This window comes from Bufo bufo, chromosome 1, assembly GCF_905171765.1.
Source record: "Bufo bufo chromosome 1, aBufBuf1.1, whole genome shotgun sequence".
NCBI classification, from domain to species: domain Eukaryota; kingdom Metazoa; phylum Chordata; class Amphibia; order Anura; family Bufonidae; genus Bufo; species Bufo bufo.
The window spans coordinates 217,915,906-217,931,644 of NC_053389.1; the positions used below are offsets into that span (position 1 = coordinate 217,915,906).

General features: G+C 44.8%; 1 protein-coding gene across 1 annotated transcript in view; it reads left to right on the forward strand.

Moving 5' to 3' along the window:
- The first annotated feature begins 1,876 nt into the window (after positions 1–1,876).
- Positions 1,877–15,739, forward strand: part of MGST1 (microsomal glutathione S-transferase 1) — a 41,302-nt gene continuing 27,439 nt past the window's right edge. Inside the window, exon 1 of the mRNA XM_040435285.1 lies at positions 1,877–2,004. The gene's annotated coding sequence lies outside the window, so the exon portion shown is untranslated. The remainder of the gene's footprint in view (positions 2,005–15,739) is intronic.

Below are 15,739 nucleotides of genomic sequence, written 5' to 3' on the forward strand. Positions count from 1 at the left end.
TTATGTGGTTTGGTAAGCTGAAAGCTGGTGGGCTCCTGTTGGGCTAAAAGGCCTACAGGGGTAGAGGAAGATATGGATTCTGGAGGATTCGGTGCCCTTGGGTCGGAGAGTGCGGCCGAGGGTAAAAGGATAAGATGTGAGGAGTGAAGATAGCAGCTTGCTTGGGTTGCCTTCTAGGATCCTTCCGCAAAGTGATTGTTGGGACATTGTACTGTTGATGTTTGCATATATGTATATCTCATGTTTGCATTATAATAATGTTGGATAAAAATATTGTTATTTAATAAACGGCTGCTATGGCCTTTCCACCAAGAATTCAGGTTTTGTGTGCTTACTGGGGGTAGGGGGAAGTGGTTGGTGGGAAGGGTCTGGAAATGATCTTACCTCCTTAAGTCATAAACCCTGTTAATGGCTGTATCAAACAGCACTTGCACCCAAATAACAAGAACAGTTTGCTGGAATTACAGAGCTGTAATTTGGATCCGCAGTCAGTGCAGCAAGGTGTAATAGGATTGTTCCCTATTACCCAGGCTGTAAAACTCCCCTACTGAACCCTGTTCTGCTTCAATACTGTGGAATGATTCCTCCCTATCCTTTCCCTGAACTTCTATACAGCAAAATAAAAGTTTTAAAGTTTTTTCTACCACTGTCCCTAGTACCTGCTGACGTCTCTCCCTGTACTAAGTACACTGGAAAATGGCTGAATCTAAGATGGCTGAGGCTATTTATAGGGCTGTGACATCACAGGGGCTGGCTGGCTGCTGACTGGCTGCATGCATGGCATTGTGGGTGATCCCTCGTTCCCAGAGTTCCTTGCTCCATGTCCTAACACATGCAGCAGCCATTTTAGAAAAAATGCAATTCGTTACCACGAAGCGTGAGGATATTCGAATTCGGTGCGAATCAAATTTTTCCTGAAATTCGGATCGAATTCCACTTCGTCAACTTCGATTCGCTCATCTCTAACTGTAATGCCTAACTTGTTTTGTAGTGCTGTATTTAGTGCTATACTCACCTGTATGACCAGGCAGTATGCTGACAGTAGGGTTGGTTCGGTGGCCAGTTTCTCACCTCCTCCATATCCTAATTAGAGACAACCGGAGGTGGCAGCTGGCGCTGGCCATCACAGACAGAGGTGGAGTAGGAAGTGCTAATTAGTTATAGTGCCCGCCCGGTGGCACATCCCCCCTCCTTTCTTGAGAATCCCGGACATTGCTGTTAACTTATAAATTCCGGTTTGAACATTTTTTTAGGTCCCAGAAAGAGGACATGTCCTGGTAAAAGAGGTCGGCACTCTAATCATAGATGGACTGGTTCTGTTTGTGCTGCTTGGGCAGTATTTTGTGCTACAATGTGGTATTTAGTTCTGCTGGAGCAGTATTTTGTGGTGCACTATGGTATATGGTTCTGCTGGAGCAATATTTTCTGCTGCACTGTATTTCTAGTCCCACATACTTGTGTATACCACACCTACATGTGTTAGCCCCACTTTTCATCAATTTGGACCAGCCTACAACATAGGGCCACTCTTTTTTTTTTTTTACAGGGCCACTTTAAGTTCCCAAATCCCCCCGGCAATAAGTAGGATTTTCGACCATTACAACTATGCTAAGTATGAGGGTTAGGTTCCAGTCAGACAGGACTATCCAGTCTCCATACATGGAGGCAACAATCGAGGTACGGTATATGGATGAATGCATCAATAATCCTCTTCTGCACTCACACTGGAGATTATCAGCCTCTCATTACTCAACTGTAGGGAGCTCGAAGTATGTGAGGGGTGAATAGGCTTTATCAGGTAGTACAAGGGAGGGTAATATTACAAGGGCGGTATCTCAAGAGCTGGGGGTGGATAGGTAGGGCCAAGGGGGTGTGGGCTGGTGGGAACAGACGTGAATAAAGGGTTGTGGCCTGGGCAGGGACTGAGAGTGGTGTCCAGAGAAGAAAGAAGTCCAGATCACAGCAAGTTCTGCCCTAGGAATCTAGGACCCTTGGTTTACTCAGGTAGGATTCACTAGGTTTCTGCTTAGTCCTTGGGGAGATGAGGTGCCTGCTACCTGTTCTGATCTTCTTTAGTCTGTTCCTGCTGTAGGCGCTGTGCTGTGTGAGCTGGGCTCTGCTCTACCTACATGCCCTGCTGTGTGCCCTCTGCACACCTTCCACTCTGCAGTTTTGCAATGATCCCTTTTACTTTGTGTGATATGTTTGCATAACTCTATATCCGCTGTGAGCACAGGCAGCAAGGGCCCCTGTGCAGGGAGAGCACATGAGCTCCCCCCACCTCCTCTATGTCTTTCACAACACTCCATAGCTTGATGTGAACACCCTGCTCCACATTCCTCCCTCACTTACCAAGCTATGAAAAAATATTTCCCCCTTCTGAGATCCCTTTATTCTGATAAATCTGTCATACTGTATCACACTTTTATACAGAGTGTAAGGAATCACATGACACAGGAACAGTTATTAACCCCCAGGCCATTCATATGAAAAAGTATCTGTCCTCTTAGGGTGCATTCACACGACCGTAAGTGTTTTGCGGTCTGAAAATTGCAGATCCGCAAAACACGGATACCGGCCGTGTGCGTTCCGCATTTTGCGGACCACACATGGCCGGCGCTATATAGAGAATGCCTATTCTTGTGGGTTTGCACCCGTTCCGCAAAATTGCAGAACGGATGCGGATCCATTTATACGGTTGTGTGAATGTACCCTTAGGGTACTTTCCCACTTGAAGCAGAGGATTCCGGCAGGCAGTTCCGTCGCTGGAACTGCCTGCCGGATCCGGCAATCCGGACGCAAACTGATGGCATTTGTCAGACGGATCTGTCTGACAAATGCATTAATATACCGGATCCGTCTCTCCGGTGTCATCTGGAAAAACGGATCTGATATGATATTTTTTTTGCATTTTTAAAGGTCTGCGCATGCACAGACCGGAAAGCTGGATCCGTTTTGTCGATCCGGCACGAATACACTTCAATGTAAAATAATGCCAGATCCGGCATTCCGGCAAGTGTTCAGTATTTTTGGCCGGAGAGAAAACTGCAGCATGCAAAAACGCTAGTGTGAAAGTACCCTTAGGTATAAAGGGGGCGGGGGCGTAGTTCCAGCGGCAGCGCACGCCGAGAGGCAGCCAGACTGAAAGTACTGCATGCACTGCACACCGATTCGTGTTTTTTTTTTCATCACTTTATCTCCCAAGAAAATGAAATAAAAAGTGATCAAGTCATACACACTCCAAAATGGTATTGTCAAAAATGACAGATCGCCCCGCAAAAAATGAGACCCCATACATCTCCGTAGACATAACTATAAAAAAGTTATGAGGGTCAGAATATTGCGATGAAAATAAAAATAAAAATTTTATGAAGTGAGTCCTGTGTATTTAAAGGGTTTCTATCACTTCGTATGCCATAATTAGCTCTCAGACACTAGCGATCCGCTAGTGTCTGCTCTGGCCAACCATCCTAATATAAGAGCTTTTTGGGCAGCCGTTTTGCTAAAAAAAGAACTTTTATAAATATGCTAATGAGCCTCTAGGTGCTATGTGGGCGTCATTAGCACCTAGAGGCTCGGTCTACCTTCATACACAGCCACCGCCCAGCGCGTCCCTCCAGCCCGCCCATCTCCTGATGAATGCGATCCTCCGTGTGACGCAACGGACGAATTCTCGCGCATGCGCCGTGCGCGGCTGTATTCGGCGCATGCGCAGAGAATGTCTGACCGCTTCCCTGCTCAGACATCTCCACTGCGCCTGCGCCGATGACGTCATAGTGCTCCAAGGAACAGGCGCAGTGGAGATGTCTGAGCAGGGAAGCGGTCAGACATTCTCTGCGCATGCGCCGAATACAGCCGCGCACGGCGCATGCGTGAGAATTCGTCCGTTGCGTCACACGGAGGATCGCATTCATCAGGAGATGGGCGGGCTGGAGGGACGCGCTGGGCGGTGGCTGTGTATGAAGGTAGACGGAGCCTCTAGGTGCTAATGACGCCCACATAGCACCTAGAGGCTCATTAGCATATTTATAAAAGTTATTTTTTTAGCAAAACGGCTGCCCAAAAAGCTCTTATATTAGGATGGTTGGCCAGAGCAGACACTAGCGGATCGCTAGTGTCTGAGAGCTAATTATGGCATACGAAGTGATAGAAACCCTTTAAGTTTTATTAAGACTCTATTTTTCATACATTTCTGTGGGGATGCGAACTCACAACCATCTACATTAAAGGCAAGAACCTTAACCTGAAAAACCTCATAGAAGTTTCTCTTGTATTAAAAACCTTCAGTTTTTCAGTAATGACTTAGCACTGAGCTCTATAGCCCAGTGGTTAAGGTTCTTGTCTTTAATGTAGATGGTTGTGAGTTTGAATCCTCACAGAAACATTTCAAAAATAGAGTCTAAATTAGACTTGTGTACACAGAGTGTGACCATGCTTGGGAATACCCCTTTCATGTTCATAAGGCCTCTTTCACACTACCGTATTCTATTTCAGTGTTTTGTGGTCCGTTTTTCACAGATCCGTTGTTCCGTTTTAGTGTTTCGGTTCAGTTTTTCCGTATGGTATATACTGTAATTACATAGAACAAATTGGGCTGGGCATAACATTTTCAATAGATGGTTCCGGAACGGATACGGAAGACATACGGATGCATTTCCGTATGCATTCCGTTTTTTTTGCGGACCCATTGACTTTAATAGAGCCACGGAACGTGATTTGCGGCCAAATATAGGACATGTTCTATCTTTGCACGGAACAGAGATGCGGAAACACGGAAACGGAATGCATACGGAGTACATTCAGTTTTTTTTGCGGACCCATTGAAATGAATAGTTCCGTATACGGACCGTATACGCAACGCAAAAAACGGCCCGCAAAACGAAAAAAAAAACGGTAGTGTGAAAGAGGCCTAACACCGACTCCATAGTTGAACACATCCATATGTGGAGTCAGAGCAGGGACTCCTAAGCCTTGAAATTCCCCACTCTGGGGCACTGACTGAGCATAGGGAAAGCAAGCAGGGCCTGGAACAGAAGAAAAGTTGGTGGGGCCTTCCTTGCGCTTAGGGCCCCCTCATTCTGGCTGAGCTCCAGCGATCCTGTGTGCAGATGGGAGAAACTTCCAGACGGTAAAACATCACTGCGCTCTCCGTGAATCTTGGCTTTATGGCAGAGTGGCCAGAAAGAAGCCTCCCCTAAGTAGAAGACAAATGAAAGGCTTCATGGACAAATAAACGACTCTCAGACTGTGATAAATAAGATTTTCTGGTCTGATGAAACCAACATTGAACTTTTTGGCACTTTGTGGCTTATCACATGCCCAATACCATCCCTACAGTGAAGCACAGTGGCAGCATAATGTTTCGGGGATGTTTTTCAGTGAATGGGACAGGAAGACTGGTCAGAGTTGACCGTAGGCAAAATACAGAGATATTCTTACTAAAAACCTGATGCACAGTGCTTTGGACATCAGACTGGGCTGAAGATTCACTTTCCAACAAGACAATGACCCTATGCACACAGCCAAGACAACATAGGAGTGGCTTAGAGACAATTCTGTGAATGTCCTTGAGTAAACCAACCAGAGCCTTGACTTGAACCCGATTGAGTATCTCTGGAGTGACTTAAAAATGGCTGTCCACTGACGGTCCCCATCCCAAATGGCAGAGCTTGAGAGGATCTGCAGAGAAGAATGTCAGAAATTCCACATGCATGTGCACATTTATACTTGCATGTCTTTTGTATGTTTTTGTTTATTTTATGTTGGAGTGATTGTGATGCTGATATGGATTTGGTCAACCTCAGATTAAAGTGGTCATCTGCCGTTGAGCCTAATTAGTAGAATGCGTGCACGCCGGAAGAACACCCTGACACACACTGTTCAGTTGGAGCACTTCCAAGATTCTCTGCCTTTAATAGGGCGGGGTGATGCCTTATGCGGTACGCCAGACCTGCAGGGTAATGCGAATGTGAGGTCACGGTCAATGGCAAGCGAGGGTTACTCACAGTTATGTATGGAAACCCTGGGCAGGCATACAGCAGTGAAGGAGAGGCTGGCACAAAAGTCCTCTGGGGCACACTCTGTATTTAGGGACCAGGCCTGATGTTGGGTGAGGTGCCCTGGATGTTGCAGGTGTTTTATGTGCCCGGGGCAAGGTCCCTTTAAGGTTCGTGACGCCAGTGCCAATTGAACGGTGGCACACCGTGTAGTGACAGATGGAATAATGGAGGAATCAGTATGCAGCGTACTCAAGTTGTGTGCAATAGGTGTTTCTGGGTGATGTAGTGCAATATACACTAACCTGATACAGCTGACTCTCTGCAAGGGCAGGTATAGGTAGAAATAGTTTGTGACGCCAGTGCCAAGTAAACGGTGGCACGCCGTTTGCGGATGCAGGAATAAATTGAGGAAACGTAGTATTAAAACAGAACTCCAACTTTAGTAATTTTCAAGCAGAGACAATATTGGAATCGCAGTTCCTTGGCATACAGTCGATTTTGCAATTCGGTCGATGCAGGCAATTCAGTTACAGCAGGGTAATTACAGAGTGTTGAACACAGGACTTGCAGCACAGGAGCTTGCACTCTAATTCTGTCTGATCCTGGAATATAGCATATCTTCACCAAGGCCCATTAACCTAGTTCTGGCTTTATATCCTTGGCTATAGCTTTAATAAGTACCTCCTCTGTCTTTCTGAGTACCTCTTGCTTTCCTGATCTTTGCCTCTGTCTCTCTCAGCTTCTGGAAACTTCCTCAGGCTCTTGAGCTAACATATTCCTGTTTCTGCATATGGGAATTCAGGAGGGAATCTTCTCCTGGACAGCAGGCTTCAGGCCTGGACTTGTCTCTGACATTGTCTAATCTCCAACTGTAGATTACAGACACTAGACTCCGTCTGCCTTGCACTTCCCTGACTGGGCCTTATATAAACTAGGGCTCCCTAGCTCCCTCTATTGACTAGAAGCTGGAATGACACCCCTAGCAGGCCTGTACATGCAAGTTTCAGTAACAGGAAAATACATGACATTACATTACATGACATTTTATAAAACTGACATATAACAACTTCCCCATAATTAGGAGGGATGACAGCACACCAAGTGACACTTTGGTAGTGACGGGTATTACAGTTCCCGTACACTACAAGTAGATAAACCAAATGTCTTTTTACTGGAAACTCACAGTGCAAACTTTACACATACAGTTCAATTTATGGATGGTTGTAAGACAGTTCTTTCACAAACAGGTAGACTTCAGATGGTGGCAGGAAATAAACAGGCAAGATACTTGGAGGAACACAATGATGATTGCTTTACAGTGCAACCCTGCTCTATCCCCTTCAGCTATTCTAGCTGGCTGGATCCCAAGGCCCGGATGCCTAGATGCTGGCTTTTATCCTTGGTATATCGTTCCTTCTCCAAGATCGCACTTGCTGCATTCTATATAACTCTGTCCATCATGGTACTTATCTGACCTGGTGTTGACTGGAATAGACGGGAGGATAACTGCTGGTTCTCCCCAGGAGGTGCCATCCTGCTACTGGGGTGTCTTCAGAGCTAACCTAGGCTCTCTTTATCCACAGGTAGGCTAGGATCCCTCTACTAGCCCCCTGGTTACAGCTAACAGCCTGGGCTGTCCAGCTGCATGTCAGGGGGGAGGCTCTGGCTTGTCCTCCTCACTGGTCTCAGCAGACTCCTGACCTTGAACTCTCTGCACTCGAACTCCCTCTCTCCTGTCTGGGCCTGAATACTTATCCTAAGGCTACTCTAGCTCCCTCTAGCGGCTAGGATGACTAACTACAGGGACTAGGCCTGATACCACATAATACAGGGAAAACATTACATATAAAAAACAATACTTTACAATTTACATAATATCTGCACAATTGGAAATGACACTTCTGTCCCTAGTGAAGAGAAGTCACGCACACCCCAATTGACCCTCGTGTAGTGCCCACGCTTAGTCCGTGAGGCCACTACACTTATATACGGTAGGACACACAACATAAGTTTACATAGGCAATGTGTTATAGTACATTAGACAGTTCATGATTGGCTGGTTCCATATAAGGTGGTCTTCTCCCAGGATTCTTGTCTTTTGTACACAAGGTGCAGTCCCAGGTGGAGGAGTCATCTTAGTCTCTGTGAACTTTACTCAATGGAAGGGGGGGGGGAGAAGGAGCTGGCAGCCATTTTAAATAAGGAATGTGTAACAATTGAAAGCAGCATTTTATAATTCCCTCACAATGCTACATGTATATGTATTTACTGTGAAAGTATTCGATGTTGAGAACCATATAAGGAGGCATAGAATTATTTACTGTGGATGACATGACTAATAAAGTTGTTGATGGAGCCGTATTGGTGTGGTTCTGACCCTTCAATATCCAGATCTAGCTCTCCATGTGTACTGAGCATATGAATACAAACATCTAGAACTAGGGTTACATGCATAATGTGAAGACATTTCCTTAAAATCACCTCTGAACCCTGAACACCCTCACCCTTCACAGGATAAATTTGCAGAGTCATCCTGTAAATCGTCTGTGTACTGTACCTTGTACTGATCCTGAGTTGCACCATAGCTTATACTCCAGTCACATCCAGAGCTGCAGTCCACTGAAGGATCCATTAGGAGTGCAATTAGCAGAAAACATGCTATGATGAAAACCAAATGAACCCCGCTGCAGTCAATGTGGTCTATCGGGCGCCATCGCAACCTCATCCACATGCACGCATTTTGCCATGGTTTTTGAAGCAGTTGTACGGCTGAAGGACATTTACTGTATATTTATGTTGGATGTTTTCAGCTGTGTGGTTTTAACTGCACCTCAACTCCTATGTGTGAATATATCCTTAGGCCTCTTTCACACGAGCGTGACGGATTGGGTCCGGCTATGTTCAGGGTGCGTTTAGTGAAACTCGCACCATTTTGCAAGCAAATTCTGTCAGTTTTGTCTGCAATTGCGTTTAGTTTTTTCCGCGCGGGTGCAATGCGTTTTGATGCGTTTTTCACGCGCGTGATAAAAACTGAAGGTTTACAAACAACATCTCTTAGCAACCATCATTGAAAAACGCATGGTATCTGCACTTGCTTGCGGATGCAATGCGGTCTTTACTGAAGCCCCATTCACTTCTATGGGGCCAGGGATGCGTTCTGTGAAACTTGCACCATTTTGCCAGCAAGTTCAGTCAGTTTTGTCTGCGATTGCGTTCAGTTTTTTCCGCGTAAGTGCAATGCGTTTTGATGCGTTTTTCACATGCTTGATAAAAACTGAAGGTTTACAAACAACACCTCTTAGCAGCTATCAGGGAAAAACGCATCCGCTTCCTGATTACAATGCGTTTTTCACTGAAGCCCCATTTACTTCTTTGGGGCCAGGGCTGCGTTAAAAAACCCAGAATATAGAACATGATGCGTTTTTCACGCAACGCAGAACTGATGTGTGAAAATAAAACAGACCCATTGAAATGAAGGGGTCAGGATTCAGTGCGGGTGTGATGAGTTCACGTCACACATTGCACCCGCGCGGAAAACTCTCTTGTGTGAAAGGGGCCTTAGGTTTTTGGGGTAGTTTTAAGTTTTTGTTACAATTTTTGTTTGCTTTTTTTGCCACTTTTTTTAAAGGCAAAAATACCCGCTCCCAATGTTTCATGTACAGGTGAAAAATTTGAATATCGTGCAAAAGTCCATTTATTTCAGTAATGCAAATTAAAAGGAATTGTATTAATGCAACTTAAAATTAGAATTTTGTGAAAAGGTTCAGGACAACGGCGCGAGGCGCAGGCGTAGCGCAGTGATAGTTGACTGAGGGGTAAGTAGCAGACCAGGATAGGGTTAATTTTCATGGGAGGGGTGGAGTTGGGCCGGGGAGGAGTAGGGGGTGTTGCGTCAGTTTCGCGGGCCGTTTATATGCTGGGTTGAGGGGGAGGGGCGGCACCGGAGGTCATTATTCTTTTTGAGAGTTGCCCACCCTCCCGCCCTTGTTTATAAGTTATCATGTTTTTTTTTCAATTTGTCATAGCAGGGGGCAGGTTAACGGGGGGTCCTGGAAGGCAATACTATGTTTAGTAGGTGCATGACACGTTGGAACATGCATCCATGTGGTTCGGTAAGCTGAAAGCTGGGGGCTCCTGTTGGGCTAAAAAGGAATATATGGTTTTGGAGGATTTGGTGCCCTTGGGTCGGCGAGTGCGGCCGAGGGTAAAGGAAAGATGGGTGGAGTGAAGATCGCAGCTTGCTAGGGTTGCCTTCTAGGATCCTTCCGCAGAAGTAAAATGTTAGCACATTGTATTGATATGTTTTGTATTTATTGATTATTTATTAATGTATGGTTTGTAATTGATGTTCGATTATTAGTGCTGTTTAATAAACGGCTGCTATGGCCTTTTCCACCAAGAATTACGGACTATGTGTTTTATTGGGATAGGGGATAACAGTGGGGTATAGGGGTCTGGAAAGATCTTACCTCCTTAAGTCATCAATATTCTGGGCTCAAAGTGTCACCCTCTAGTCAGCGAATTAATCCATACCCCCTGAGCAAAGGGTACCTGAGATTGTGACTTTGGGGTTTCATAAGCTATAAGCCATAATCATCCAAGTTATACCAAATAAAGGCTTGAAATATCTCGCTTTGCATGTAATGAGTCTCTCATATGTTAGTGTCACCTTTTTAAGTTTCATTACTGAAATAAATGAACTTCGCACAATATTCTAATTTTTCGAGTTTCACCTGTAAGTCTATAGGAATTAGTAAATGCAGGACAAACAGCAGTTTTTTTTAGAACTCACAGCATCATTGATTACTATAAAGCTACCGGCGCATGGGTGTGGGTATACAAACAGAATTTCTGCACGGATTTTCGGGTGGATTTCACTGCATTTCCACACCAAAATCTGCATGTTTTTATTTGCAAAGGTTGAAATCGGCGCTAAAAATCCACAGAAACAATTGGCATGCAGTGATGGCCAGTTGGCAGTGTTCGCCAGCAAACACATGCGGGCTGCCATCTTGACTCACAAGTCTGGCAAGGCACAGGTAAGCCCTTACCTGTGCCTGTGCCGCGAGCCGGTCTGAAACAAATGCGGTCACCGGGAGCAGGCAGTTCCGAGAACAGCCGCCGGGGGCCTTCATCGGGATGTCCTCGGAACTGCCTGCTCTCGGTGACCGCATTTGTTTCAGACCGGCTCGCGGCACAGGTAAGGGCTTACCTGTGCCTTGCCGGACTTGTGAGTCAAGATGGCAGCCCGCCCCGCATGGGCGAACACTGCGAACTGGCCATCACTGTTGGCATGCTGCAGGTCAATTTCTGCAAAGTATACCTGAGATCTGCCAAATCTCATTCCCTTTGCTGGTATACACTAAAGTTTTTCTCTGCACGGCAAGGTGTGCCGGCACCCTAATGCAGCGAGTTCTCACATGAGCAAAGGTCGGCCGTCACATGGACCGCATTTCATGGATCGCACACCGTAATCTGAATGCAGCTTTAGATGTGAAGTAATTCACTACAAGGTACAAAGAGCGAAGGATTGTGAGTGACTCAGCGTTTATGGAGATTTGTCCCGTGTGGAATGCACCTTTCAGGGATCAGATATTTGAGGCCTTGAGTCTTTCTTTATATTGACTGCCCCTGTTCGCTGTGGAAATAATAGTTTTGAAAAATAACATACTGGTTCACGCAGGCTTCCTGAGGCTAGGTGCACAAAGCGTGTAGAAGAAAAGTCAGTAGCACAACCGTTTTAGTTTTTTTCTGTTTACGGGCCATTTTTTGCGTTCCGTATACGGAGCCATTCATTTCAATGGGTCCGCAAAAAAACTGAATGTACTCTGTATGCATTCCGTTTCCGTATTTCCGTTCCGTTGAAAGATAGAACATGTCCTATTATTGCCCACAAATCACGTTCCGTGGCTCCATTCAAGTCAATGGGTCCTCAAAAAAAAAACGGAACACATACGGAAATGCATCCGTATGTCTTCCGTATCCATTCCGTTTTTACGGAACCATCTATTGAAATTGTTATGCCCAGCCCAATTTTTTCTATGTAATTACTGTATATGCATACAGAAAAATGGAACGGAAACAAATAAACGGAACAACGGATCCGTGAAAAACTGACCGCAAAACACTGAAAAAGCCATACGGTCATGTGCAATAGGCCTTAGGTGGTTTTGGTGGAGTTTTGACAAATGTTTTAGAAGATTTTTTGAGTGTAGTTTTTCTGCTTCTCCAGTGACTGCTGCAGAAAACCACCAGGGAACCTGTCATCAACTTTAGGCTCCATGCACACGACCGTAGTGTGTTTTGCGGTCCGCAAATTACGAATCCGCAAAACACGGATGGCATCCGTGAGCGTTCCGCAATTTGCGGAACGGCACGGACAGCCATTGATATAACTGCCTATTCTTGTCCGCAAAACGGACAAGAATAGGACAGGTTATATTTTTTTTTTTTGCGGGGCCACAGAACGGAGCAACGGATGCGGACAGCACACAGAGTGCTGTCCGCATCTTTTGCGGCCCGATTGAAGTGAATGGTTCAGCATACAGTCTGCCCATTCACTTCAATGGGTCGGCAAAAACAACGGAAGGTACTCCATTTGCATTCAGTTTCCATATTTCCGTTCCGCAAAAAAGTAGTGAATGTCCTATTATTGTCTGCAAATCACGATCCGAGGCCCTATTCAAGTCAATGGGTCCGCAAATAATACGGAACGCACACAGAAAACATCCATATGTCATCCGTATTTTGCGGATCCATACTGTAGAAATGCTATCCCAGCCCATATTGCTCATGTTCACGTGCAACAGAAGAAAATAATCCAGCGGCACTCACCAATCGACGTTTTCATTTACTTTATTCAGACACGATACAGTGCAACCAAACAAACAGTAAGTGGCGACGGCCGTTTCGCGCACAAAGCGCTTCCTCAGGCCACAGCTCATATTGCTCATGTGTTTGGTGATTAATAAGTTACTGTTTCCGATCCGCAAAAAAACGGATTGCATACGGATATATTTTGTGGAATAATGGAACGGAAGAAGACTTAAATCAGAGGGAAAAAAAACTCAGATATGGAACAACGGATCCGTGAAAAACTGACTGGAAAACAACAACGATCGTGTGCATGAGCCCTTTGTCTCACAATCACTGACCAAACGCTGACTGTGTGAACTAGGCCTTACATCTGAAGTATTTCCATAATCCGCTGCTGAGTAAGGCTAGGGCTACACGACGATATTTGGCACGTGACATTGATGGTGCACATATTTTATAATGCTAGTCTTTGTTGTCGCACTGCGACATGACAGTCGCAAAAAATCCATCCAAGATGTCCATCCAGTCACAGATTGTCGCTTGTCGTAGTGCATCACCATGGAGTAGCATTATAAAATATGCTGTACGACACATGTTGCAGTGTAGTTGTACGCTGTATGTCGCACAACACATCATCTTCGTCGTGTAGCCCTAACCTAATACTCTACCTTGTGCACTTGATCGCATTTTTACATTGGAGTCAATAGGAAGCTGTTGAATTTGAGGAACTTTTGAATGTGGATTATGCAGCAGAAAGCTGATGATTTTTGCTGTGAATCAGTGTCCGATTTTGCCCATGTGAACATAGCCTCAGCATTTGGCCACTTAACCCCTTGAGGACGTCCGGTCTCTAAACATGGCACCCGCTTACACGTCCAGCGGGTGCCATAGCCATCAGGTATCTGCTATTTTAAATAGCAGACACCTGTGGCACATGTATGCGATAAGGCTGATTGCATACATTTTCCCTTTCAGATGCCGTGGTTAAATGTGATCACAGCATCAGAGCAGTCCGGAAGCGGAAGCCACGTGTTTCCGCTCTGGTAACAGCGTTCCCGGCTGAGATTGGGGAACCTGTTACACTGATCTAATAGACCGAAGCCTCAAGCAGGCTTCAGAGTCTATTGGAAGAAAATACCAATACAGGCCACTAGGTGGCAGCACTGTATTGTTATATTGAAAATTAAGTGTTCAATGATGGCTATATAACCATCAATGAAAACAATAGGCAATTTAATGATTGCCAGTTATAGTCACCCAGGGTGATTTAAAAAAAAAAAGAAGTTTTTACAAATATAAAAAATCAAATTGCCCCCCCTTTCCTTAAAATAAAATTACTTAAACATCATGGGCATCGCCGCACGCAAAAATGCCCATAAAATTAAAATATAACAATATAAATGGCAAATGGCATAACGGGGGAAAAAAATAACAGCCAATTTGCAATTTTTTTGTCACTTCAACTCCCCAATATTTTTTTTTATAAAAAGTGATCAAAAAGTCGCACACACTTCAAATTGGTATCACTGAAAAGTACAGATCATCCCACAAAAAAAATTAGCCCTCGCACAGCCCTGTACACATAACTACAAAAAAGTTATAGGGGTCAGAATATGGTGATAATAAAAAAAAAAAAAATTCTCAAGGATTACATTTTTTTTTCAGTATTAACGCAAGAAAAATCATACAACTGTGATATCGTTATAACTGTACTGACCTGGAGAATGAAGATAACAGGTCAACTTTACCGCATAGTGTACTTTGTAAAAAAAAAAAAAGTCAGAATTGCGTTTTTTCCCAATTCTAACTCATTTGGAATTTTTTTCCACTTTCCACTACATGGTATGCAACCGTAAATGGCGCCATTAGAAAGTACAACTTGTCCCACAAAAAAATAAGCCTTCATAAGGCTATATGAATGGAAAAATAAAAAAGTTAGAACTATGGGAAGGCGGGGAGTGAAAAACAAAAACGCAAAGATGGAAAATCTCAGGGTCCTCTAAGGCCTCTTTCACGCGGGCAAATTTTCCGTGCGGGTGCAATGTGTGAGGTGAACACATTGCACCCGCACTGAATCCGGACCCATTTTGCATCCGGTGCAATTTTTCACGAGTGGTTGCTAGGTGACGATCAGGATGGGGACCTGATCATTATTATTTTCCCTTATAACATGGTTATAAGGTAAAATAATAGCATTCTTAATACAGAATGCAAAGTAAATTAGGGATGGAGGGGTTAAAAAATAATATACAAATTTAACTCACCCCATCCACTTGGTCGCGTAGCGGATCTCCTCTTCTTTCTTCTGGACCTGGGAAAAGGACCTTTTTGATGACATCAATGCGCTCATCACATGGTCCATCACCATGGTGATGGACCATGTGATGAGCGCAGTGACATCATCAAGAAAGAAGAGGAGATCCGCTACGTGACCAAGTGGATGGGGTGAGTAAAATTTGTATATTATTTTTTAACCCCTCCATCCCTAATTTACTTTGCATTCTGTATTAAGAATGCTATTATTTTACCTTACCATGTTATAAGGGAAAATAATAATGATCGGGTCTCCATCCTGATCGTCACCTAGCAACCATGCGTGAAAAATTGCACTGCATTCGCACTTGCGGATGCTTGCAATTTTCAGCAGCCCCTTTCACTTCTATGGGGCCTGCGTTGCGTGAAAAACGCACAATATAGAGCATGCTGCGATTTTCACTCAACGCACAAGTGATGCGTGAAAATCACCGCTCGTGTGCACAGCCCCATAGAAATGAATAGGGCCGGATTCAGCGCGGGTGCAATGCGTTCACCTCACGCATTGCACCCGCGCGGAAAACTTGCCCGCGTGAAAGAGGCCTTAGAGGACCCTGAGATTTTCCATCTTTGCGTTTTCGTTAAAATCCTTCCTTTTTGTTCAAAAACAC